This window comes from Muntiacus reevesi, chromosome 17 (assembly GCF_963930625.1).
Source record: "Muntiacus reevesi chromosome 17, mMunRee1.1, whole genome shotgun sequence".
Taxonomy (NCBI): domain Eukaryota; kingdom Metazoa; phylum Chordata; class Mammalia; order Artiodactyla; family Cervidae; genus Muntiacus; species Muntiacus reevesi.
In genome coordinates this window covers 30,215,009-30,239,234 of record NC_089265.1, presented here as the reverse complement: position 1 = coordinate 30,239,234, position 24,226 = coordinate 30,215,009, and the positions used below count along the sequence as shown (strand labels likewise).

General features: G+C 35.9%; 1 long non-coding RNA gene and 1 pseudogene across 1 annotated transcript in view; one reads left to right on the top strand and one right to left on the bottom strand.

Annotated features, from left to right (window-relative positions):
• Positions 1 to 24,226, bottom strand: part of LOC136148572 (uncharacterized) — a 161,811-nt gene that overhangs the window by 19,572 nt on the left and 118,013 nt on the right. The gene's annotated exons all lie outside the window — the stretch shown is intronic.
• LOC136148716 (lys-63-specific deubiquitinase BRCC36 pseudogene) lies at positions 8,654 to 10,384 on the top strand (annotated as a pseudogene).

Below are 24,226 nucleotides of genomic sequence, written 5' to 3'. Positions count from 1 at the left end.
CCTGCATTGCAGGATGATTCTTTACCAACTGAGCTATCAGGGAAGCCCTAGTTAACTGATGAGAAGACGTTAAATACCTAGATTATTTCTAGTCAGATAGAATGTGTGATTCTTTGTGAAACAATGAATTGTAGTTCACCAGGCTCTTTCTATCCAGGATTCGGCCATTTCCTGCTCCAGGGGATATTCTTGACGCAGCTATCAAATCTAAGTTTCCTGCAATGGGAGGAGGATTCTTTACCACTGAGCTACCTGGGAAGCCAGTAAGATAGAATACTGAAGTGTAATTTTAAGTTTATATACATTTATTTTTAATTTTTACAGTACAGAGAAGCTATGAATATTGGATCTGAAATAAGTTTCAGTTCAGTTCAGTTGCTCAGTTGTGTCTGACTCTCTGCAACCCCATGGACGGCAGCATGCCAGGCTTCCCTGCCCATCACCAACTCCTGGAGCCTACTCAAACTCATGACCATTGTGTCAGTGATGCCATCCAACCATCTCATCCTCTATCCTCACTTTCTCCTCCTGCCTTCAACCTTTCCCAGCATCAGGGTCTTTTCCAATGAGTTGGTTCTTCACACCAAGTGGCCAAAGTATTGGAGTTTCAGCTTCAGTATCAGTCCTTCCAATGAATATTCAAGACCAATCTCCTTTAGGATGGACTGGTTGGATCTCCTTGTAGTCCAAGGGACTCTCAGGGAACTCTCTAGTACCACAGTTCAAAGGCATCAATTTTTTGGAGCTCAGTTTTCTTTATAGTCCATATCTCACATCCATACATGACTACTGGGAAAACCATAGCTTTGACTAGACAGACCTTTGTTGGTAAACTAATGTCTCTGCTTTTTAATATGCTGTCTAGGTTTGTCATAGCTTTTCTTCCAAGGAGCAAGTGTCTTTTAATTTCATGGCTGCAGTCACCATCGGCAGTGACTTTGGAGACCAAAAAAATAAAGTTTCTCACAGTTTCCATTGTTTCCCCATCTATTTGCCATGAAGTGATGGGACCAGATGCCATGATCTTAGTTTTCTGAATATTGAGTTTTAAGCCAACATTTTCACTCTTCTTTTTCACTTTCATAAGAGGCTCTTTAGTTTTCCTTCACTTTCTGCCATAAGGGTGATATCATCTGCGTATCTGAGGTTATTGATATTTCTCCCAGCAATCTTGATTCCAGCTTGTGCTTCTTCCAGCCCAGCGTTTCTCATGATGTACTTTGCATATAAGTTAAATAAGCAGAGTGACAATATACAGCCTTGATATTCTCCTTTCCCAATTTGGAACCCATCTGTTGTTCCATATTCAGTTCTAACTGTTGCTTCTTGACCTGTATACAGACTTCTCAGGAGGCAGGCCAGGTGGTCTGGTATTCCCATCTCTTCAAGAATTTTCTAGCGTTGTTGTGATCCACACAGTCAAAGGCTTTGGCATAGTCAATAAGCAGAAGTAGATGTGTTTCTGGAACTCTCTTGCCTTTTTCATGATCCAGTGGATGTTGCCAACTTGACCTCTGGATCCTCTGCCTTTTCTAAATCCAGCTTGAGCATCTGGAAGTTCACAGTTCATGTACTCTTGATAACCTGACTTGGAGAATTTTGAGCATTACTGCTAGCATCTGAGACGAGTACAATTGTGTGGTAGTACATAGCCATGAAAATTGTGAGATGTATATTCATGAGCTCTCCTAGTCAGCTACAAAATTCTACTGTATGAAAGAAGTGTATCATTATCTATCTCATAGTTACTGTGGGAAATTGAAGTTATTGTGGTTAAAAGTTAATAAATGTCAGAGACTCTACTAGGAGCAATAGTGGCAGAGAAGAACAATTTTATATGCAGGGGGTACAGGATCAATTTTTGTTAAAGAAAAAAAAATAGTTTTATTCTAAAATAAGATGACCTTTCTCCTAGAATTAGAGGAAAATGCATGACAAGACGAATATATAAACTTATATAACATTCATGAAAATGGATTTTTATTTGCTTGGGTCAAAGCTGGCTAAAGTTCAGTGGATGTATTAAGATTGCTTAAAAAGAGCTTTAGTTTAAAAATTATACTGATTCAAAATTAGAATTTAAGCTTTTCTCTGTAAAACAAATAACAAAATTTTCTTAAGTTTAAAAAGGGTTTCTCTTTACATTCTTGGTAATCTTTTAAGGCAAAGATATTGTGTCTCACAATAAGTAACTCTACATTATGGTGACTTTTATCATGTCCTTGACTACTCAAGAGAACAAAGTGTTCTCATTTTTGAAAAATCTAAGTTTCTTTATAATATTTTAGTTTTTTATATTTTAGTTTTTATATATAAAATATTTTATCATCACATTCGTTAAATAGCTGAGTATTGTTGCTAACTCATGATTCTATTTAAACCCACATTCAAACTTCCTGACAACTTTTGACTTTTTCCATCCCCAAATCAAATCCAAAATGGTATATTTTGCACCTAAAACTGTCTTTGAGATCTTCCAGGGCTTCCAGGAAATTATAAAGAATTTGTTCTTTGGCCTTGTAAAAAGAAAAAGGCTAAAAATAATTTTGTTTGTTTCATAAATGCATAATCTAGTACATACTAAAATGAAGGAAATAACACTTTCTAAACAGTAAGGATTCTACATATTCTCTGATCAAGATCAAACAAAATCCAAAATAACTGCCAAAACTTCAAATAAAACATTCTCGATAGAGACTTTTTAATTTTAAGATGTGAGTTATGTATCAAGCTTTGATGTCAGTCTAAATTATTATAAATAACAAGATTTCAAACATAGTAATTTCAAAAGGAAACTTAAATTTCAGCTATTAATGATATGATAAAAATGTAAGGAAATGTTAGTGAGAATTTGACTGTTAAGTAAAATTTAAATTTTAAAAATACTTTTTATGAGTTTTACCTTTCTATGCTTTCCCTCCAAATTTCCATTATATATCTTTTTCCTTTGTGATGTAGAATTATAATAACATAGGATCACATATCCATCTCTATAAGCCCAAACTCATTATTTCATTTTTAGAGTAAATGCTATTTACAGCCACAATGTTGTCTTTGAAAATTATAATCAACTTATGAACATATCTTGAAAGATTTTCTTTTAGTTACCAGAATACAAATTCAGTGAATTTTGTGGTATAGAATAAATAGCAAAGTAGGTAGACATGGGGAATAGGTAATGGTAAAATAGTGTTTGGGGGTGAGTATCTTGACCTCTTCCTACTAAAAGAAAGTTGGGGTACTGTCTGAAACTAGTAGGTTTTGCCATATGGTGATAAATATATAATACAATTTATTAAAAGGATGACACATGGAGATGAAGAAAGTATCAGTGATATAAATTTTTCATGTTTCATAGTGGCAAATAAACTTTGTTTATAGTCAGCACATCAAAAACTAAATATATAATCATAATATTCAGAATTATAGAGCTAACCATCAACATTAAAATTAGAAATTAAAGTCCTTATTTACTCTACTACCTAATTCCCAAAGGAGATGATATGCTTATCTAAGAAAATGAACAGCTTTTTGAATACCATAATGAATTTAAAAACATATCCAAGCATACACCTATCCTGATAAAATTTCAAATATCCCAGAATAAATATTAAAGTTATAAAAGCCTATAGAATAAGAAGAAAGAGAATGAGAGAAAAGATAAACATATGTTTAAGCTGCAAGTCAGGTTGATGACCAAACTTTCAAACACCAATTTTGAAGATGAAAATACAAAGGAGCATGGTTCAACATAAAAAACAAAAACAATTTCGTATTATTTTACAGTGCTACATTTTCTAATTATGTGGTATTTTACTGGGAAATAAGTTGTTTTTCTAGTTTCTAGCTTACTAAATAAGAAAAAACTAGTTTCATATTGAAGAAATGTTTTCCTAGTTAATCAAAAGCAATTACTTAAACATTGTCAGTGAAAAAATTATATGGTGAGGGAGAAGAGGGCTGAAATATTTACAATACAATGAAGAAACTAAGACTATGAAACAAAAATTTAAAAACAACACAACAGCATTTTACTGAAGTAAGCATGATGAGAAAGAACTATTAAAAGATTCATGTATATATAATCATATGAAACAGCATCCAGAAAACAGGAATTGTAGTTTATTCAGGTGCAGGTCTGATGCTCAGAGATATTTACTAGTATTTCTCTAAGTGTCAGGCCCCATAGCAGTAAAGAAAATAAAAAATAATTCTATCAATATACACTTGTATAAAAATTTCATTGAAATGTATTTTAAATATAAAGGACTATGGACAATTGCCAGAAAACATGCATATTTAACTATAGATGCTTTTACATTTAAAATACATTTTTTTTTCATTCATTACCATTAGTTGGAGGCCAATTACTTTACAATACTGCAGTGGGTTTTGTCATACATTGACATGAATCAGTCATTTTTAACAGTTATTTTCCCCTCATACTCTATTGTACCCTACTCTACACATGGGTATCATATTCCTCTACTCATTACAACAATTTTTTTTTCTGGCAGTAATGACCTATTTTAAAGGAATAAGCAAAATATAGTGAAATATGCCTCTTAATATACTGGTGGATAATCATGTAAAAGTAACAAATGTTTGTGACTGTATTTAATGCTCCTTTCTTCTGAATATACTTAATATCAGAAATAAGTACTTCTATTTTTTCTAATTAATTGTGAATGCCAAAAAAAAGTTTTAGACACATATTTTACTTTAACATATTTTTTGTAATGCTAACTGAATTTAATTTCCCACTAATATCAGTGAAGAGAGCTAATTGACTATATAACTGACTTGTCTTGGAAATATATATATATATATAAATGAAGTCCAGGAGCAGACAAACTGAAGGAGCTTTTAAATCTCCTCTGCTTTGTCTTGAGGACATAAAGTGCTAGTCTCCAGAGAAAAAAGTGAATCAGAAAAATACTGTCAGTTCTAAAAAAAGCAGCACTGCTTCAAATAATCTAAATTCCTATGAAGAGGTTAAGGTTATCTGGGTTACCCTTGCCCTTAACAGATGACAACAATGAATAAAAGTCTTTAGGAGGATAATCCTTTAATCATTTCTACAATTTTTATATTTGATATTCAATACTATGTTACTCAATAACTGACAACAGAAAAAAAAAATACACCATTAATACAAAGCAAAGACACATACAAAAACAAAACAGCAAAAACAGACAAAATCTGTATGATGTAATGATTCAGATAATGCTTAATATGATAAAATGATAGAAAACAAGATAGAAAATTGGCAGAGGACTGGAATATAAATTTGTAAAATTCAGTAAAAATAGATGGGTTTAACAAGATAGATTGAGATGAAAAGAGAATGACTTAGAAGATAGGTTTAAAGAAAATAATCAAAGTGGAAGCAGAAAACAAAAATAGATATTAAATACAGAGGAGAGAGTAACATAGAGAACAGTAATGTAGTCTAACATGGATAGTTGGAGACTTAGAAAGATAGCAGTAATAAAATAAGCCCAAAGCAATATTTGAAGAAAAAATGACTAAGAAAGTTTCAAAAATGATGAAAAATATCCCCCTACAGATTTAACAATTCACGTAAGAAGGAGGGGCAAAGATTTAGAAAAAAAAGTTTATTTTAAGCAACTAAATAAAGGGATAGAAGGACATATAAGTCGGTCAGGAATTAAAAGGCCAAGTTACCAGAGAGAAGAAAAATGTCCTGAAGTGAGCTCAATCTTGTGTGATCCCTTGTTCCTCTAAATTTTCATTAATTCTTAAATTGGCTGAACAATCAACCAGAACTCTTAAAGCCAGAGTTTTTGTTCAAGTAATGAGATTATGGATAGAAAGTTAAATTTCAGAACTGCTAAGGCAGTCAAAACTTGAGGGGACAAGATCTGGTAGAAAAAAGAACTACAGAGAAGCAAGACCAGAGAAATTTGTCCTAGTACCCCGCCTCACACAAAGGATGTTTCTCTTTCCTTAGACTGTATGGGACTTTTAAAATCTACAAGAAAGGGAGCAACTGTACTAAAAAGAGCCTTTAACAATTCCATTGTATTGGGAATACAAAGAATAGAATTTACAGACCACCAGGTTTGTCATTTGAGAACTCACATGGCATACATTCTAGGAGCAAAGGCAAACCCAAAATGATATACCTTAAGAAAACTAAATGCAAATTTAATTACTGCTGCCTCTAACAGGAATAATGTGATCAGACTATATATAAGCCCTCATTGTAGGAAAACAGTATCAGTCAAAGCCTCTAAAATGGAACTTTGCAATAAAACTTTCTGTTATGGAAGTTTTATTTATTATGGAAGCTGCAATGTCCAAAGTTATATCCAGTAACCACATGTGATGTCTGAACACTTGAAAGGTGGCTACTGTGACTTAGGAACACAATTTCAATTCTATTTCATCTTAATTATTTTAAATTTTAATTTCAATAGCTGCATACAATGAATGGACACTTTAATAAACAGTACATTGATTTTGTTTTGTCCACAATGTTTAGCACTCGATCAAAATTTATCAGATGTAACAAGAGATAAGAATAATAATAGCTGAGGTGAAAAGCAGGTAATAGGAAGAGTCTACGGATGATACCATTTCTGGAGTTTTCATATACTTGTACACCTGATGTATTAAGAGAATTAGCCAAAGAGAAATATGGAAGATTATGAAAGCAGGAAAGAAAAAACAAGGGACATAATGTCAAGTGGAATCCACATGTCAACATAATGACACAGGAAGCTCTGACATGTAAATTGCACTGAAGAAGCTGTCTTATCTCAAAGAAAAGGCTGTGCTTTTCCTTTTTTTCTTTTTTTTTTACAAATATGTCTGTCACTGAATACAGGTTGCTCTAGGGAGGGGACAAAAACTACCAAGGATTAACTCTGCTTCTTTCCATATCTGGGCAAAATCAAGTCATCTGAAGAGGCTACAATATAAATTATTGGGATTGAAGTACAAATTGGAGAATGTGCACACAGAGGTGAATTAAACTGATATCCAAGTTGTGACTGCATCCTCCATAACAGAAAAGGGTTCCATACACTGAGAGTATCCTTTAAAGCAGTAGTTATTTAAAAAAAATGATACCCAGACCAGTAGCATCAGCAATACCCAGGAACTTGCCAGATGTGTCAATTCTTAGGCCAGTATTTTCAATCATGTCTTTTACCTCTTTTTACATACTGTCATTTTGAGTATAATTTTAAAATCTATGATAGGGAATTCCATTATCTGAAGCTTCTGCATGTGTCTCTCCAAGATCATTTGTTTCCCTTGATTGTTCTTCACATCAATATGTTTCCCTATGTGCTAACTTGCTTTAAATTCAACAATGAATTTTTGACATTATGTTATTTATAATTTCTTCAGCCTCACTTAAAATTTTTCATTTACATATGAGACACCCTATGTACTTCAAGTAAGAGTCTGTATCTTAAACTACAATTAGGACAGGGAAAACAAAGGCTGGAGAGGATGGATCTGTATTTCAGGAAATTTGAAAGAAAGTTCAAGAATCTTAAGGGAGGCACTACAGGGGTTGGCAGCTTCTGAAAAGCATCACAGGACACGATTCCTTGACGGCTTGAACAGTCCCAGGCAAAACGTTACATTTATCACATACACATACTGCATGCCTGCTTTAAGCGGTCACCAAAAATACTAGCTAATATTTTTTTTTATTCTACTTTCCATCTCAAGCAGGTTTTTCTCATCAGCTAACTCAAACTGAAACCCTACTTGCAGACAAGCTAGGAAAGGTAATTTCCAGTCTTTCAGACATTTTGACACAGAAGGAATGCTAGAACGTTGGAATGAAACTGTTTATCACATAAACAATTTGGATATATCCTATGATTATATTGTTTTCCCCCCTCACTGGTTGCCTAAATGGTTTCCTTATCACTACCTAAGTGCGACTTGAACATAAGTAGTGTATTTTGTAACTCCCCCTAACCTGGGTTAAGGAGGATTCAAAAGGAAGGGGATGCTGCTAAACTACAATATTATGTTTAGAAATAAAGATTTTAGATAAAATAGCAACTCTGCTTTTATTATAAGTCATCTCACAAAGGACAGATTTCTTCCACTAGCATCCTGTCTTGCACACAGATGCATTTTAATAAATGTTGTTGTGTGTCTATCATCATTTCATCAAATACCCAAAGCTTATCTTCTCTGGGAAATAGAATCTTTATTCTGATAGGCAGATTGGGCTCATTTCAAATAATGCTAATTAATGGTACATAAATTCTTTTTTAAGTCCAAACTTCATAAAGATAAAAGAGATTTTTTGAAAACAACTGTGTCTATACTCTCTAAAAAGTTAAAATATTTTACTTTTTATGCTACTGGCCTTTAAATAAAATAAAGTATTATTTCTTCCTGCACTTAAGCATTTCTCCCTCACTCTTCTTCCAGTGACAATTCAGTAAGTGGAGTTATAGAATGGGCTGCCCCTCTATTTTAAAAGGTTGGAAAATCTCTATACACCACTCCTGAGCCAGAACAGGACATCATGTCTTCTTCCTGACAATCTCGGTATGAAAAACAATTGATGTTTCCCCTGTACAAAAAATCTAGCTATAGATTAACATAAAATTGTTACAGTAATAAATTTGAAGCCCATAAGAGAGGATCGATAATGGTGGTGTCACACCCAAGGTAAAGCAGAAGTAGCTCTTCAAGAAGTAGAGATAATAAAATTTTCTGTAAAACCTGAGAAACAAGCAGTAAATCTGGGAAGGAATCAAAATTATATTAAAGTAACAGACTCTAAGAGATGAATCTAGAGACAAAATTTTTGGGTTTGATTACCAATTTCATCATTTGTGAGTTTCTTACCAGTTATGCTCTTCAGTTTTCCAATCTGAAAAGTGGCAATAATTACAGTATCTATCTCACTAGATTGCTGTCAACCAACACTAAAGAGCTGATAATGTGCAGTCATAATTTTTGCCTATCAAGGAATAAACTCAGGAATGAATAACAAGTATAGAATCAAAAATACCTTATATATATTCCACAACACAAACTATTATGCAATCTTTAGGTAAATGAGCAATTATAAAAAAAATACCAGATATATTAGCTCAGTTGGCAAAGACTCCACCTGCAATACCGGAGACCTGGGTTCAATCCCTGGGTTGGGAAGATCCCCTGGAGAAGGGAACAGCTACCTGTTCCAGGTATTCTGTATTCCAGTATTCTGGCGTGGAGAATTCCATGGACTCCATGGGGTCACAAAGAGTTGGACAGGACCGAGCAACTTTCACTTTCACCAAATATATTTAAGAATGAGGAATGGGATTATTAGAATACATCTAAATTTGAAAGATTATTAAAATATATTTAAAATTTGAATTACATGAAGATTTATAGTTGCACACATTCTATTGGAAACTTTAAATATTGGGCACCCCAGGCCCAGCCCCCACAGAACCTAGAGCCTGAGCAGCGGGTGGGCCAGGCTGGAGCAGCTGGGGGCAGACGTGAGCAGGGTGGAGCCAAAACGGCGGTTGCACGAGGTGCAAATGGTTCATCTGGAGTCCAGATGCTTTCCTGCTAGGTCTCAACCACACTCTGAGCACAGAGAAAGAAGAGGTGATGGGGCTGTGCATAGGAGAGTTGAATGATGACTTAAGGAGTGACCCCATGTTTACATATATTAGAGCTGAAATGCACACAGTTGCTGAAAAGGTTGACACTGTCAGAATTGTTCACATTCATTCTGTCATTGTCTTGCAGCTTTCTGGAAAGAGGAAGGGTCGAGTGGAAATTTCTCCAGAGCAGCTGTCTGTGGCTTTAACTGAGGCAGAGAGGTTGGCTGAACTAACTGGCGGTACCCTGAGAGTTGTAGGCTGGTTTCATTGCCACCCCCATGTAACTGTTTGACCCTCCCATGTTGAAGTTCACACACAAGCCATATACCAGATTATGGAGCAAGGCTTTGTAGGGCTTGTATTTTCCTGTTTCCTACAAGATAAAAATACAAAGATTGAACAGGTACTCTATACTTGATTTCAATCCATAGAGGCCCAAAAGAGTTCAGAGTATGAGAGAATTGAAATCCCAATTCATATTGTACCCCATGGAACCATTGGGAAAGTGTGCCTTGAGTCAGCAGTTGAGGTGCCCAAGATCCTGTATCAAGAGGGGCAAGATGCATGTAGGAGGATCCACATCCCTCCACATCTGGACTCAGTAACCAAGATCCATAACGGCTCAGTAGTTTACTAAGAATCTGTGCAGGTCAGCAGTCAGCAGACCTCTACTACAGTGGTTGGAGGACAGACTGGAAAGAAACCAAAAGCATTTACAGGAGTTGCAACAAGAAAAGAAAGAGTTTATGCAAGAATTTTCTTCTCTAGAATAAAGCAGGAGAAAAAATGGGGAAGGATGAAAATATCCAGGTGTAAAATTAATTAAGCTAAATCAGTTTTGAAGAAGAGACATTTGAAGGACTCATATTACCTGACTGCAGACTTACTATGAAGCTACAGGGATCAATACAGCATGGTATATATGCCCAACTGATTTTGATAAAGGTATAAAAGCAGTTTAGTGGAGCAAGGGTGATAGTCTTTTCAACAAATGAAGTTGGTGCAATTTGCAAAGAAAATGAAGTTTACCCTAAACTACATACCTTATACAAAAATTACTTGAAAATATATCATGAACTTAGATGTAAGATGTAAAACTATAAAAACTTTTAGGGAAAAAAAAAAATCTTGGGGGAAAAAAAAAAAAACGTGGGCTAAGCAACAAGTTCTTGGCCTTCACCCCAAAAGCACAATCCTAAAAGGAAAAAGTTGATATTTTGGACTTCATCAAAATTAAAAACTTTTGCTCTGCAAAGAATTTAAGAGGAGGAAATTATTGGGAGAAATTACTTGCAAACCATTTATCTAGACCAATATAGAATATACTGTATGAAGTCAAGAGTGAAAAATAAACAATCCAATTAGTAAATGAGCAGAAGACATGAATAGACATAGCACTAAAGAGGAAATGTGGATGGCAAGCGAGCACAGGAAAAGATGCTGAATCTTATTAGTAATCGGGGGATGCAAATTAAAACCACAAGGAATTTTGACTCTGTACTTATCAGAACAGCTAAAGAAAAAATAGTGAAAATGGGGACTTCCCTGACAGTTCAGTGGTTGAGACTCTGCCTTTCAATGCTGGAGGCATGGGTTTGATCCCTAGCTGGGGAACTAAGATGCCACATGACTCAGTGTGTGGCCAAAATTTTTTGAAAAAATAGTGAAAATACCAGATACTGCTGAGTGTATGAACTGGATCTTTTATACCTTGCTGAATGGAATGTAAAATGGTAAGTCACTTTGGAAAAAAAAAAAATAGTTTGGAAACTTCTAATAAACACACACGTACTTTATTACCTCAGCAATTATTTTCTTGACATGTATCCCAAAGAAATGAAAACCTATTTTGGCACCAAAACTTCTATACAGATGTTCTTAGCACTTTCATTTGTAATAACACCAAACAGAACAACCTAGATGTCCTGCAGATGAGCATGTGGTTAAACCAACCACACACACCAAGGGAAGTACCCTGCAATGTAAAGAAATAGACTATTGATACAAACAACTTGGATGAACCTCAAGCACATTATGAGGAACAAAAAAGCCAGTATTAACAGGTCTCCTACTGTATGACTGTATAACATTTCCAATTTTTAAAATGACAAAATTATAGAAGTGAAGAACGTATGAATGGTTGCCAGGGACAGGGACTGGAGGGGACTCAGGGACAGGGACAGGATGGAACAGTTCTGTATCTTGACTGTGGTGTTGATTACATGAAAGTCTAAAACGTGCTAAAACTATACAGAGCTACAAACACCCACAAATGAATGCATGTAAAACCTGGTGAAACCAAGTAAGGTCTATAGTCTCATTAGTAGTATGATACCATTGTCAATATGTTGGTTTTGAAGTTGGACTATAGTTATGTGTAAGATCTTACCGCTGGGAAAAACTGGGACTCCGTGTACTATTTTTGCAACTTCCTGTTAATCTGTGATTATTGCCAAATAAAGAGTTGTAAATATTAAATAAGGAAAAAACAATTAAAAATTGAAAAGTAAAAAGGTGGCTTTTAAATCTAGAAGTTGGAAAAAGAGAAAATAATCTTAAAGAAAGTGGGTGAAAGGAAGTAGTAGAGTTACTTAATAGTAATAGAAATCTGCAAAATGGAAAACAAAAACAATATGAAATAAGAGGAATGAAAGCTAGATCTTTGAAAAACTAAGAGAATGCATTAAATACCAAAATTAGACATTAAGAGGATGTTAAGGTAAAGAATATTAAAATTTTTCTTGAAAAAAGGTAGAAAAATTTTTAACAAAATATAAACAAAATTAATTTTTTAAAAAATCTGATTTAAGTTATTACTGTTTAAAAATGTAACAGTCTAGAAGAGTGAGATGGGAGGGAGGTGGGAGAGATGATCATGAGGGACGGGACATAGGTATACGTATGGTTGATTCATGTTGATGTTTGGCAGAAACCAACAATCCTGTAAAGCGATTATCCTTCAATTAAAAATAAATAAATTCAGTTGAAAGTGAAATATGTAGTTTAAATCAAATAAAAAATATTAGCTGGAGAATGTATATTTTATGTTATATTTACTTTATTATAGAGCAAATACATATTAATACGTTAAATACATTTATGCATAGTATACAAGTATAAAATAATCAGATAGTGATAAATTTCATGAAGGATAAAAAAGCCTAAGGCAATAGAGGCAATGTGTGGCAGTCATAAGTGGTACCTCTGTGGAGGAGACATTACTGCAGAGACCTAAATGAAGGGGCAGAGAGGGTCAAGCAGATATCTCCAGGCACAACATGAGAGCATTAGAGACAGAGTAACAAAAAGCACAAATACTCTTGACAGCATGAATCCAATGGTCCAGAGACACCATGGAAGCCAGTGTGGTATGAACTGAGTGATGGAGATGGAAGATGGAGAAAATGAGGTCAGAAAGGTAGAAGCCAGGAAAGTAGCAGCAGAACAAGGAATATCAAAGTGTGGTCCCTCAGGTCAAGTAAGGAGATTGGTTCCAAAAGGAGGAGGTGACCAACCATCCCATTTCACTCGGAACGCTCCTGGCTTTATCACTAACACCCCATATACAGGGAAGCATTCAATCCCGGGAAACCAAGACATTGGATACTGACGAAGACTGAAAACTGACATTAGAATTGATCAAATGGAAACTTTCTTGGACCTTGATAACAGACTAATAGTGAGGAAAAGGCTGGTTTTCTTATGTGTTCAAGATAATGTAAGAGCAAATACCAGGATCAGGTTCATAAAGAATACACATATCTTTCAAAGTTTTTCTATAAACAGAAATGGAAAATGGGACAGTAGATCAAGGGTTTTATTTTCTTTTAGTTAAAAATTTGTGTCTCCACTCAACTCTGTCCATACAATGACTTTCTTAATTCATCAGGTATGATACGTATGCTACCCTTTAACGTTCTTTCTGCTGTAGACTGAATGTCTGTGTCCCCTGAAAATTCATATGTTAAATCCTATCCCCAACGTGATGGTATTTGGATTTGGAGTCTTTGGCAGTTGATTAGATTAAGAGGGTAGAGTTCTTAAGGAGAATCAGTGCCCTTATCAGACATCTGAGGGAGCTCCCTCCCTCCTTGTGGGGACTCAGTACAAAGAGAGTACTCTTTAAAAAAGGATCTGCATCGCACTGGACACTGAATATGCCAGCACATCAATCTTGAATTCCCCGGCATCTAGAACTGTGGCACTAGGTATAAAGTTATATTTTATAAGCTGCTCAGACTGTGATATTCTGTCCTAGCAGCTGAAATGTCCTAAGATGTGGCCCAAGTAATTCTTATGATTAAGGTATTTAGGGAAACCCACCAATATTTAACAACCCCATTCCAAAATCCTTCTCCTATATTTCTAAAAATCCGAATCCAACACTTTCCTTGAGGCCCATTTAATATGTTATGTTTCCCATAATGTAGATTTTATTATATCCTCTAATTCTTTTGGTTTATGGGGTCTTTAATGGACCTTGACATACATCATATTCCTGAACCCACAGTAGATTTTAAACTTCTCCTGGATAGTGACATATTGCTATTTCTTTTGTCTCTGGTCTGTGCTCAGTATATGCTACATGGCTAAATGCTTGTTAACTTGTTTAAATTATTTATGCAATTCTAGTATATCTGCCGTGTTTACCATGAGGTTTTGAAAACAAAAGAGGTCTTGATTTCAAGAATAATTTATGAAGATTACTGGGCTCTAGGTGAGTTCATAGATTTACAACATAGAACCTCCTAATGGATATGCCCAGATCCTCCCTGCAGTCTTCTGACTAGGTACTGCAACAGGTTTACTATGCTGCTTTAGCCGAAAGATGCTTTGCTGCCAATAACCACTTCATTATTATTTATCTCAGAGTAATAAAAATGAATTCTCATTTTTCAGCAGGGATATAAGAGTAGTCAAGAAAGCACAATTGCGGTGCTTTCTTCTCTTAGAGGTGTAATTTAAATTCTGAGATACTCCAAATGAGAAATTAGAATGACTTTTGCTTCATTTATAAAACCTGACAGCTTAATTCCAAATACTTTGGAGATTTAATTAATGAGAAGTGAATCAACCCTTCAACATTAAAAAGAAAATCCATAATTTGGCCTCTTTCTGTAAGCAGAGTGAAATGTCAAATTATTTTAGGCCAACAGGATTTTTCATAACTTTTATGATGTAAATGTTTCATAATAATGTCAAAACTTCTGCTGCATTAAGCCAGCATGTAACTGATCCAATACAAACTGCCCATGACATTAAATGGTATTGATGTCTTACCAAAGAGATAAACTTGGCTGTGGAAAGCGGGCCAAGCCCTCTAAGCAGCTAAAGAAAGATATTTGGGGTATCAAATGACCAAGCTACTAACCACTCCTGGAATTGCTTGCCTGTAGCAGCAGCTCAGAGGTGTGCCTGCTTAACCTGAAGTCACAGGAGTAGAAGGATCTAAATTGGAACTGACAGTCAGGTTTTGTATGGTAATTCTCTATTTGCACCAGTTTTTCTTTTCACTCAGCCTTCAGCTATCTACAGTGAATTCATTAAAAGCACTAGAAGCTGCAAATTCTGTAGGACTAAATGCCTGGCCTAGACAGCAAATGAAAATGTTGACAAATGTGATCTCCCCAAGTCACTACGTTAATGCCACTTTCCAGAGGATATGCATTTTTCCTTCAATGATCAGGACAGATTACTGGCTACAAATAATTTGATAATAGCTCACATTATAATACTGTGTGCATGTATCTGCAATTATAGAAGATTTTGATAGATATCACAAAGCCTTTAGTTTATGATTCATGGTAACTTTTTCTACAACTACTTATCAATGGACTACAAAAAATAAGTTAGAAACATGAAGGATGAGAATATTTTGTTATAAGTGTCAAAAGAAATACAAATATTTTGCTAAGGTAAGATGATACTGAAAATAACTTTTCAAATAAATAAAAAGGCTTAAAAAGCTAAAATGTAATAGAAAGATTAAGCATACTGCGTAGTGCTTAAAGGACTTCCCAGGTGGCCCTAGTGGTAAAGAACCCGCCTCTCAGTGCAGGAGACATAAGAGATAAGTGATCAACCCCTGGATTGGTAAAATCCCTTGGAGGAGGGCATGGCAACCCACTCCAGTATTCTTGCCCAGAGAATCCCATGGACAGAGGAGGATAATGGGCTACAGCCCTTGGGGTAGCAAAGAGCTGGACACAAATGAAAGGACTTAGCACACACACGTAGTGCTTAAAAGGGAAATAAAAGTAAGGATAGAAATGATGGTAACTTTTATTTCAACTAAGCAAAATGGGAATGATTTTTATGGTTATAAAGAATTAGTTCAACACTGAATTGGTTAGAGGAGGTAGTGAATTTTCCATCTCTGGAAGTAATTAAGCAAAGCATATGGGGTTCAAGCAGTGGTTTTCAATCTTGCTTTGAATATTCCCCTGTTAAAAATACCTTTGATACTATCCTTAACAGATACATGCAGGCTTTAGGAAACAATATTTATCTCTGATACTAACATACTTCAGTATCTTCTAGACTACATAGGCATTAAATGTATGTGATTGATACCTGATATATTCTAATTTTCTATACTATATTCAAAATAAAAACCAGTGTATGACCCTGAAGATTAATTTTTGCATGTCATTAATGTTTACAATGCTCACTTTGAAAACCATAAATAAATATTCTCTTAAATCTCTTACAATTTTATAATTGTATCAAAATAAAACATTAGTACACAACAAAATGACTGGGAGTAGGGGAAGCTTCACACATCTATTGCTTGAATAAACTAAATCTAACTTATAAATGACTCATATAGCTGAGAAGAGATTTCTTCCCAGTTATATAGTAAAAGTCTTATTGTTCAGTCACTAAGTTGTGTCCAACTCTTTTGCGACCCCATGAACTATAGCCCGCCAGGTTCCTCAGTCCATGGGCTTTGTGTCTTAGTCCATTTAGGCTGCTATTATAAAGTTGGTTAGCTTACAAACATCAGAATTTACTCCTCACTGTTCTAGAAGCTGGAAAGTCAAGGATAAAGACAGCACTCTGGTCATGTTCCACTGAAGGCCCCCTTCCTAATTTGTAACCAACAACTTCTCCATGTGTCCTCACATGATGCGAGGGGCAAGGGATATCTTTGTGTTTTATAAAGTACTATTTCTATATCTGAGAGCTCCATTCTCATGACTTAAGCATCTCCCAAAGGCCCACCTGCTGCTGCTGCTGCTGCTAAGTCACTTCATTCGTGTCCGACTCTGTGTGACCCCTTAGACGTCAGCCCACCAGGCTCCCCTGTCTCTGGGATTCTCCAGGCAAGAACACTGGAGTGGGTTGCCATTTCCTTCTCCAATGAGTGAAAGTGAAAAGTGAAAGTGAAGTCACTTAGTCGGTCCAACTCTTAGCGACCCCATGGACTGCAGCCTACCAGGCTCCTCCATCCACGGGATTTTTCAGGCAAGAATACTGGAGTGGGGTGCCATTGCCTTCTCCAAGGCCCACCTACTATCATCATATTTGGGGGTGAGGATTTCTATATATAAATTTCAGGCAACACAAAAATTTAGATCATAGCATCCAGAAATTCAGAAAAGCAAGGGAAGAACCCTAGACACCAGTGTCAGGGGCCCTGTTGCAGTGCTCATTGCCCAAGATTCTGTGACTCCTCCTCTTAAGCTGGGCAGCCCCATGAACTCTAAACTGAAAATAAACAAAGAATCTTTGATTTCAGTGTTCATGGCCATAGGTCTGTGTGTCTAGCCCCACTGACAAGAGAAGCTGAAGATCTCAGTACTTTGTGGAACGATTATTACTGGCCTGGAGAAGGGCATGGCTACCCACTCCAGTATTCTTGCCTGGAGAATTCCATGGACAGAAGAGTCTGGTGGGCTACAGTCCATGTAGTCACAAAGAGTCTGACATGACTGAGAGCCTATCACTTTCAGTTTCACTTAAGACTGACCATCACAATATTGGTTACTAACTCTAATCTGTATATTGCAGTAAAAGTATAATCAAAATAAAATGGCAGAGAAATGAGGAGAAATGTGTCAACCCATTACTCTGTGTTTTGTGTATAACTTTACAATGTGCTTTTTGAAGGGTTACATGTGGTCCAACATTTTTTCACTGTATTTAGTCTAAGCCAGTTTGGGTAAAATTATATAAATAAAAGTGGCAGAGGTATAGTATAAAAAGTTGATATCAAAAATGGGAGAATACTGATTTAAATCCCCATGTATTCTTCCTTAATGTACCTCAATTCAGTTCAGTAGCTCAGCCGTGTCCGACACTTTGTGACCCCATGGACTGCAGCATACCACTCTTCCCTGTCCATCACCAACACCCAAAACTTGCTCAAGCTCATGTCCATCAAGTTGGTGATGCCATCCAACCATCTCATCCTTTGTCATCCCCTTCCCCTCCTGCCTTCAATATTTCCCGGCATCAGGGTCTTTTCCAATGAGTCAGTTCTTCACATCAAGTGGACAAAGTATTAGAGCTTCAGAAAAGTAAACAGGTGCATCAAAATTGCTACAGAAAAACATATATGATGACAACGGTGGACACATCACCAGAGAATACTGAGATGTATCTGAAGGGTATGTGAGGGAATAATTCAGACTCTATTCATTCAGTAAACATTTACAAACCACCTAGCATGTGTAAGGTACTATGATTAATACTGAGATAGTAAACAAGAGACATAAATCCTGTTATCATATATATCTTTATTCATTAGGGGAGCTATATAATAAATAAATGCATCAGTTCAGTTCAGTTCAGTTGCTCAGTCATGTCTGACTCTTTGCAACTCCATGGACTGTAGCATGCCAGGATTCCCTGTCCATACCAACTCCCAGAGCCTATTCAAACTCATGTCCTTTGCATCGGTGATGCCATCCAACCATCTCATCCTCTGTTGTCCCCTTCTCCTACTGCCTTCAATCTTTCCCATCATCAAGATCTTTTCCAATGAGTCAGTTCTTTGCATCAGGTGGCCAAAGGATTGAAGTTTCAGCATCAGTCCTTCCAATGAATATTCAGGACTGATTTGCTTTAGGATTGACTGGTTTGATCTCCTTGCATTCCAAGGGACTCTCAAGAGTCTTCTGCAACACTATAGTTCAAAAGCATCAATTTTTAGGTGCTCAGTTTTCTTTATAGTCCAAGTCTCACATCCATACACGACTACTGGATAAACCATAGCCTTGACTAGATGGACCTTTGTTGGCAAAGTAATGTCTCTGCTTTTTAATATGCTATATAGGTTTGTCATAGCTTTTCTTCCAAGGAGCAAGCATCTTTTAATTTCAAGACTGCAGTCACCATATGCAGTTATTTTGGAACCCAAGAAAACAGTCTCTTACTGTTTCCACCATTTCCCGATCTATTTGCCAGGGATTGATGGGACCAGATGTCATAATCTTAGTTTTCTGAATGCTGAGTTTTAAACCAGCAATATCACTCTCCTCTTTCACTTTCATCAAGAGGCTCTTTAGTCCTTCTCCAGTTTCTACCATAATGGTGGTGTTATCTGCATATCTGAGGTTACTGACATTTCTCCCGGTAATCTTTATTCCAGCTTGTGCTTCATCCAGTCCAGCATTCAGCATGATGTACTCTGCATATAAGTTAAGTTAGCAACGTGACAATATTCAGCCCTGACATACTCCTTTCCCAATTTGGAACCAGTCTGTTGTTCCATGTCTGGTTCTGTTTGTTCTTGACCTGCATACAGATTTTTCAGGAGACAGGTAAGGTGGTCTGGTATGCCCATCTCTTTAAAAATTTTCCAGTTTGTTGTGATTCACACAATCAAAGGATTTAGTGTATTCAGTGAAGCAGAAGTAGATGTTTTTTTGGAATTCTTTTGCTTTTCCTAGAATCCAACAGATGTTGGCAATTTGATCTCTGGTTCCTCTGCCTTTTCTAAATCCATCTTGAACATCTGGAAGCTCTTGGCTCACATACTGTTGAAGTCTAGCTAGGAGCATTTTGGGCATTACTTTGCCAGCATACCTAAAAGTCATGATTTCCTCACTGATAAATTGGGCCTCAAACTTGTGGAGGCCCAACCTTACAGTGAAGTTTAAGCCACAAAAAGAGAGCTTAGAAGCAGTCAGAGCCAAGCAGTAGGAGCTCATGGAGATATGAAAACAAAATGTCATACAGTCCCATATGGAATCCTGGAACAGTTGAAGGACATTAGGTAAAAAGTAAGGAAATCTGAATAGAAGTTAGACTTTAGTTAATAATGATATACCAATATAGACAAATGAATTGTAATAAATATACTAATTTAAGATTTCTTAAATAGAGCAAACTGAGTGTAGAGTATGGAAACTCGTTGAACTATCTTTGCACTGTTCTTACAAATATAAAACTATTCTAAAATTTAAAGTTTATTGAAAAGAATGCCTAGAACAAATCACAAAATTATTTAATACTCATATATATATAAAGTTTGTGAACATGTGTATGTATATATGTGTAAGTATGTATGCAGATGATGGGCTTCCCAGATGATTCATGTGGTGAAGAATCAGTCTGCCAGTACAGGAGATACAGATGTGGGTTTGATCCCTGGGTCAGAAAAATTCCCTGGAGTAGGAAATGGCAACCCATTCTAGTATTCTTGCCTGGAAAATTCCATGGATAGAGAAGCCTGGCAGACTCTAGTCCATGGGGCGGCAAAGAGTAGGACATGACTAATCAACTGAACACTACTACTGTTATATATGTAGATATATACATTACACATGCATGCATACTTATGATTATTTGATTAAATACTTATGTGTACACACATGCATAGGAGAAGGCAATGGCAACCCACTCCAGTATTCTTGCCTGGAAAATCCCATGGATGGAGGAGCCTGGTGGGCTGCAGTCCATGGAGTCGCTAAGAGTCAGATGCAACTGAGCAACTTCACTTTCACTTTCACTCATTGGAGAAGGACATGGCAGCCCACTCCAGTGTTCTTGCCTGGAGAATCCCAGGGACGGGGGAGCCTGGTGGACTGCCGTCCATGGGGTCGCACAGAGTCGGACACGACTGAAGCGACTTAGCAGTAACAGCACACACATGCATACACATATTGAAGCAAATACTCATAAAAGGATGCATATGTATAATGAACTTATATATACATATGTATACATAGGAGATTGGAGAAGGCAATAGCAACCCACTCCAGTATTCTTGCCTGGAGGGCTGCTGTCCATGGGGTCGCACAGAGTCGGACATGACTGCAGCGACTTAGCATGTATGCATTGGAGAAGGAAATGGTAACCCACTCCAGTGTTCTTGCCTGGAGAATCCCAGGGATGGAGGAGCCGGGTGGGCTGCCATCTGTGGGGTCGCACACGACTGAAGTGATGCAGCAGCAGCAGCAGCATACATAGGAGATAATGAATTTCTAAAAAGTTTCCTCCTCAACTTTTGAAAGTTCTCAAAATTTTGAGAGTTACATAGAATAGAATGAAGAGACATTAATTTTTTTCCTTCAGTTTTCATTTTTAAATTTTGTAACAGATTCAGTTAGGGTTTCCTTGCGTTTCTATGCCTTCACTAATTAAGCAGATATAGTCTACCTAAATCTGTATTAGAGCAATGACTAAACCATCTTTTGAATACGGGAGCTAGGTTGCACTCTAATGAGGGTACGGTTTTAGTTAAGAGCAGACCAAAGGACTTAACTGAAAGGCCAACAGTCATAACCAGCTTAATTGGCTATTAGTTGGTTTACCTGTTGATGCTGTTAGTTTGGAATCCTCCATGCTTATGCAACAGTTACCATTTGACATTAAAGCTAATTTTATTTCACATTTTCTTAGGCCTCAAATTATTATTTTCAACCATTAGGCTTGCATTTACTGATATAATTAAGGTAGATAAATTCACAAGGCTGGAATCTTTTTAAAATATTCATTTAATAATACAGACTGACATCTCTTTTCTAAGATCAAAACACCAAAAATACAAAATAGGTTCTTCCCATTCACCCTGCCTCTCCCAAAACGTGTGGCCAACAGGTGTCTTATTGTCAGGAACATGTACCTTGGACTTACATTGAGGTGTGATACTGATCCTGCCATATTATTTGTGTGGGCTTTGATTTTTCAAATTTCAAAATAAGCAATGATATAAAATCTTAGGTATCTGAAAAGGATTAAAAACTATCTGAGATAATACGGCCATCAGCCCGGGTACATCTCTAACCTTTACCAACCCTTTCTTATAACATTCCATGACTTCATGATACTCCATATTTTTTTTCCAGTCTCTCAGTTTCCTCTTCACTTTTATGCAAAATATTATTTATTTTCTAGACTTTTTAAATCATCTCTCTAGTCCTCCATCTTGCCTAAAATTCAAATTTTCACTAACAACAAAGCTAAATTTCTTTCTCCTCCATCAACTTCTTTTACTGATTAAATATTTAGCTTACAAATTAATTGCTTAATGTAACTAGTGAATAAGTATAATCAGCAAATATCAGAAACTCTCTGATTTGAAAATAAATTTATCTGAGTTTATTTTGCTTCATCATTTTGGGGTGCCTTCATTTTATCTCATGGTGTATTAAAGAGCAGAATTGCACTCACCTGAGAGGCACCAGGATGGGCATGTACACTCGCACATTTATTTTTCATGGAGATTAACCTCACGGCTACCTTCTTTTAATATTTTTTGTGTAAATTTTGAAGATCACTAGGCTTAACACTTTACAAACACGTGGTTTGGAGATTCTCCACCTGGAGTAGGATTGTACCTTTCACTAAGAATCCTTATGGTGTCTATAGTTACGTAATACCGCATGGTAATGTAACATTTCACCTACATAGACAAAAACACAGCCTTCACTACAGAAATAAGTATGTAAAGGAAAACAGTATATTTTAAAAGTTAATGCAGCAGAATCGCCAGTTATGAAATTAACTGTTTTCTCAAGTGTAGTCTAGTCATGAAAGAATGTCAGATATTCCCTGAAGAGGGGACATAGGGCTTTTTATTTTGAAGATAGAGGTTTTACTAACTTCTAGAAGAGAGTTAAGTGGACTTTATTTGCCAAAGATTAGGCTCTTAGAATAATTAACTGGACTGTGTGTGAAGGGAAGGAAAAAAGGTGTAAGCTTTGAGAAATAGAAGGAGAGGATTTTAATTTCAGGGATTTTCTTTGAAAATGGGAATGAGAATGGAGCTGCAAGTCCCTCTGAGTGGTAGAGGTCAGAAGTCAGTTTAGATGTGATGCTCTGAAGATGACGAATAGGACTAGGCTTGTGATACCTGGTAAAACTTCCATCTAAACACACAACCTTCCACCCATAGTGAACATCTCCATGTCTCAATGTGGTGGTAGAGGTAAATAGACATGTCCAAACCATGGTGAGAATTCGTATACAATATAGGTTGAAACATACAGTATTCATATAGCCATATAACTATTGCAGAAGAAGCAAAACTACTGACAAGCATGGTCCCTTCACAATTTTTCTAGAACCCTAAGAGCCTGGGAATGTTGAATGTCCTTTGTGTGTCAGAAGAGCCCCCATAATGTCTGACATATATATATATGTGTGTGTGTGTGTGTGTATATATATATATATATATATATATATATATATAATCATGGCTTATTTTATTGATTGGTATTTAGGCCACATTTGACATGATTTTGAGTATTAAAGAAATACAGTATTTCTTGCCTTTGAATGTTATAGTACAATTCATATTTGCTTCATAAATTTGGTATTTTGTTTTTAGTTTGTTAAAATTTCTCATTATGTCTTTGTCAGGTTCATACATCTTACATGTTCAGTATAAAATTTCTTAAATATGTTTCACAGAAAAAACTGATTATCTTATCTCTGTCTAGGTATAGGATTGTTCTGATTGCTACATATTTTTTGCATGTGAATCTTTTCAAAATCCAAAGCTTTTCTTACTCTTGAGTTAGGGTACATAAAACTATTTCAATAAAACATATGAATTCTATTAGATAAAATATGATGACATTAGAATAAGCCATCAATATATTTGTACTTATTTTAATAAAATCATATTTTACCCTATTTAAAAGCCTTGTCAAATAAGTAAATTTCTAAATTAGGATAATTTTTTAAAAATATATCACAAAAAGTTTACAGAAATAGATTTAGACATAATGTTTTTATTTCCTAATCATTTATTTCATAATCATTTGGAGCCCTCTTTTTCTTTGTCCCCTTAAAATCAGTTTGCCTATGGAAAATATAGATCAATTTGTAAGTTATATACATGAATACAAGTGCCAAAAAAGAAAATTAAAGAGAAATGATGAATTAGAATATTAGGATAAATAGTTAAGATGAAATAGCATATTAAAGTATGTTCTATTCAAAAGAAGTCAGGAAAGTTGTAGAGCTGAATAATAGAACAGCTATCTTAGACAAGGGAGGTCATTTCAAGATAAGACCATCACACCCTCTGCCCATGGAATATTACCAGCAACCATAAGTAGCTGGCATTCCAGGAAGATTGAGCCCTGCCCTAATCACCACATGGGTGGAACATTAACCCAACAGTAACCAGAGGGAACAAGAAAAGAAGCCCAGTTTCT